Raw genomic sequence first — 4,436 nt, forward strand, 5'->3', positions numbered from 1 at the left:
AATGGAACTTTTAAGATTCGGCCATCGTATATCAATCTGGTGGAACGAAATATGTTTGGAGGGATAGCTGCTGAAGATCCTGCGACGCATATGGAAAAATTTGTCACTTACTGTTGTTCTATTCCATTAATAGCTGGAGTGACACAAGATCAGGTTAAGCAGGTGCTCTTTCCTTTCTCCCTGAAAGATGGAGCTGCTGAGTGGTTGAGAGATATGGATATGGATACTGAAGGAGTTACAGACTGGAATTCTTTGGCTCTTGCTTTCTACGAGAGGTACTTTCCACCTCAAAAGACTAATGCTTTGAGGAATCAAATTACTAGTTTCAAGCAAGGAGCTACTGAATATTTGAATGAAGCTTGGACTCGTTTCAAGTGTTTAGTTTGATCAGTTCCCCATCATGGTTTCCCGAAGTGGTTTCTTTGCAACCAGTTTTATAACAGGTTGTTTGACGATCATCGTGCCCTTTTGGATTCTTCTGCTAATGGGAGGTTTCAAGATAACACCAATGATGGTGACGCGTGGAAGTTAATTGATCAGATTGCTACCCATACCGCCAGGTATGGAAATCCTAGGGGAAGCACGCGAGGTACCGGTGTTGATAGTGCCCTGGCGGCACAAACCGAGACTATTTCCCAGATTTTGAGATAAAGACTACCCAATCATTGGGTAGTAAGGAGAGAGTTCATGCCATGAGTCAGCAAGTAGAGGAGACTTGTGCTAGATGTGGTTTAGACGGTCATGGTGCAGCTGATTGCATGAGTACATTGGAGCAGGTTAATGCCGTTCAGGCCTACAGACAGGGTGCACAAGGTACACCCTTCTCCAATTTTTACAATGAAAGAACGAAGGAATACCCATTCCTTCAATGGTCCAGTCAGAATGTACAAAACCCGCAGCAGTCACAACCGCAAAAGAATGTTTATATCCCTCCTAACAATCGCGGTAATCAACCGCCAGGGGGATATCAGAGGCAAAATCAAGGAGGCCAGTAGTTCAACAATCAATATCAACAGCCTCCTCAGCAAACTCCTCAACAAATTACTCAACAAGCTCCGAACAATGAGATGGCAGAGTTGCGCAATCTTTTGCAACAAACTTTGTCAATGCAGCAGAAGCAGACGGCTCAAATTTCTGAGCTGATTGCCCATAACAAGATGCTAGATACTCAAGTGACTCAGATGGCACTTCAAAATCCATCAAAACAGGCCGTAGGTCTTCCTCCTCAAGGTAAACAAGCTCATGAGCAAGCTAATGTTATTCAGCTGAGGAGCGGTACTTCTTATATGAATCCCGACCTACAAAGCCTTGAGAATGAAGTACCCGTTACTGTTGATGAAGTCCCTTATATGCATCCCAAAGGATTGGGTAATTTGGAGCTTAGTGATGATGAAAAAGAACCTGACGAAGTTGAAACACGAGCTGACGATAAAAGTAAAAAAGACGAAGAAGATGAACCTGCAGGGGTTCCTTGATCGAGTCACAGGCGACTCGATCGAGGATCCAGCCAGCTCGATCGAGTCACCCCTGGGTCGATCGAGGAACCAAAATCGACAGCTGACGGTGTTTCAAAAGTTGTTTCTAAGGTCAAGCAAGCCGAGCCCATAACCATTGCACTACCTTTTCCTCATAGACAACAAAAATCTAAGCTGGATAAGCAGTTCGGTAAGTTTATGGAGGTCGTGAAGAATCTACAGGTAAGTGTCCCTTTTACTGAATTAATTACTCAACTGCCGGCTTATGCAAAATTCATGAAGGAGATTTTGACAAGGAAGAGATCCTTTGACGCGGTGGAAACTATTGCTTACACTCAGAAGTGCAGTGCCATGTTGCCAATTAATACACCACCTAAATTGAAGGATCCAGGAAGTTTTTCTATCCCTTATCATATTGGTCATCTTTCTATTAGTAAAGCTCTTTGCGATTTAGGAGCTAGTGTCAGCGTTATGCCATATTCTGTCTGTAAGAAATTAAATATGGGCCCGTTGACAGTTACTAATATGACACTTCAGATGGCCGATAGATCAGTTAAGCACCCACTGGGGGTGTTGGAGGATGTTCCCGTTCGTATTGGGAAGTTTTACATCCCCGTTGATTTTGTTGTCATGGACATGGCTGAAGATAACCAAATCCCTATCATTTTGGGTAGACCGTTCCTACATACTGCGTGGGCGGTTATAGATGTTAGGCAAGGGAGATTGACCTTAGCTGTGGGGGATGATACGATTATATTTAACTTGGAAAAAGCATTGAAAAACCCCATGATAGAAGAGACTTGTCATAGTATAGATGTTGTTGATTTTACTATTGATGAGTGTCTTCCTATGTGTTTGGACAGGGATCCTCTGGAGATTGCCCTGGTTTCGGATCCAGCTGATCAGACGGGTTCATGGAGTCCAGAAGTTCATCGGATTGAGAGGCTTCTAACTGGAAAGAAATGCCCCCATCAAAGGGTATACAGTTTGGGTACTACATCTAAGGTAACTGAGGTTAAGAAACTTGAATTAAAACCTCTTCCCTCTCATCTTAAGTATGAGTTTCTTGATGACTGTGAAATGAACCCAGTGATTGTCAATGCTAGCCTAACTGAAGGTCAACTATCTGCTTTGTTGACTGTTTTGAGAACTCATAAAAAGGCAATTGGGTATAGCATTGATGATCTCAAAGGTATTAGTCCTGATTTTTGCATGCACCGAATTCATCTGGAAGAAGGCCACAAGCCTAGTGCACAAGGTCAGAGACGACTAAATCCTCCAATGCAGGAGGTGGTAAGAAAAGAGGTACAAAAATTACTTGATGCTGGTATTATTTTCTCTATATCTGATTCTAAATGGGTCAGTCCTGTCCAAGTTGTACCTAAGAAGGGAGGTACTACAGTAGTGAAAATTGATAAGAATGAATTGATTGCTACTAGACTTGTGTCAGGGTGGAGGATGTGCATTGATTATAGGAAGTTGAACACGGCCACTAAAAAGGACCATTTCCCACTTCCTTATATTTACCAAATGTTAGAGAGACTAGCATGTCATTGTTATTTCTGTTACCTAGATGGCTACTCCGGTTTCTTTCAGATACCAATACATCCTGACGATCAGGAAAAGACCACTTTCACATGTCCATATGGTGTATTTGCTTATAGGAGGATGCCCTTTGGTTTATGTAACGCTCCTGCTACGTTTCAGCGTTGTATGATGGCCATATTTTCTGATTACATAGAGTCTATTATTGAAGTCTTTATGGATGATTTCAGTGTATATGGTACTGATTTTGATATTTGTTTGAGAAACTTGACTAAGGTTTTGCAGCGCTGTGAGGAGAGCAACCTTATTCTCAACTGGGAGAAGTGCCACTTCATGGTTACTGATGGGGTGGTACTCGGTCACTTGGTGTCAGGTAAGGGTATTCAAGTGGACAAAGCTAAGGTTGAGGTAATTGAGCAACTCCCGTACCCGGTTAATGTTAAAAGTGTGCGTAGTTTCCTTGGTCATGCAGGGTTTTATCGCCGCTTTATTAAGGATTTTTCCAAAATTGCTCAACCTCTAACCCGGCTACTCCATAAAGATACACCTTTTGTCTTTACTGACGAATGTGTTAAGTCCTTTGACAGGATTAAACAAGCTCTTATCTCAGCTCCTATTATCCGATCTCCGGATTGGAGCCTTCCTTTTGAGATTATGTGCGATGCCAGTGACTATGTAGTTGGAGCTGTTTTGGGGCAGCGAAAGGACAAGGTGTTACATGTCATTTACTATGCAAGCAAGACTCTTGATGATGCACAAACTAACTATGCTACTACGGAGAAGGAGCTTCTTGCAGTTGTCTATTCTTTAGACAAATTTAGAGCTTATCTTGTTGGTTCTAAAGTTATTGTTCATAATGACCATGCAGCTTTGAAATATCTTTTGACTAAACAAGAGGCTAAACCTAGACTTATTAGATGGATTTTTTTGTTACAGGAATTTGATTTAGAAATCCGTGATAAGTCTGGTGCTGAAAATGTTGTTGCAGATCATTTATCTAGGCTGAGATTTGCAGGAAGAGAGATCTTGCCCATTGATGACTCTTTTCCAGATGACCAACTGTTAGCTGTAGCTGCAAATACTCCATGGTTTGCAGATTATGCCAATTATTTGGTGGGAGGTATGCTTCCTCCTGATCTTTCTTATCAGCAGAAGAAGAGGTTTTTGCGTGACGTGAAGCGATATTTATGGGACGACCCATATTTATTCCGGGAGTGCGCAGACGGTATCTACAGACGATGTATTCCAGAGGGTGAGGTACGTGCCATCCTTTCTCATTGTCACTCTTCTTCTTATGGACGTCATCATGGTCCTTCTAGGACATTTGCTAAGGTAATGCAATCGGGTTTTTATTGGCCTACTATCTTGAAGGATGCTACTACTTTTGTCCGTACTTGTGATGCATGTCAAAGGACG

At 42.2% G+C, this 4,436-nt stretch overlaps 1 non-coding gene across 1 annotated transcript; it reads right to left on the reverse strand.

The window, feature by feature from the left end:
- Positions 1–298: 298 nt before the first annotated feature.
- On the reverse strand, positions 299–407 carry LOC141625616 (small nucleolar RNA R71). Its single transcript, XR_012535386.1, has one exon. It is a non-coding gene; the product is annotated as a small nucleolar RNA R71 (small nucleolar RNA).
- Between the last annotated feature and the right edge of the window lie 4,029 nt (positions 408–4,436).

Source organism: Silene latifolia, chromosome X (genome assembly GCF_048544455.1).
Source record: "Silene latifolia isolate original U9 population chromosome X, ASM4854445v1, whole genome shotgun sequence".
Taxonomy (NCBI): Eukaryota; Viridiplantae; Streptophyta; class Magnoliopsida; order Caryophyllales; family Caryophyllaceae; genus Silene; species Silene latifolia.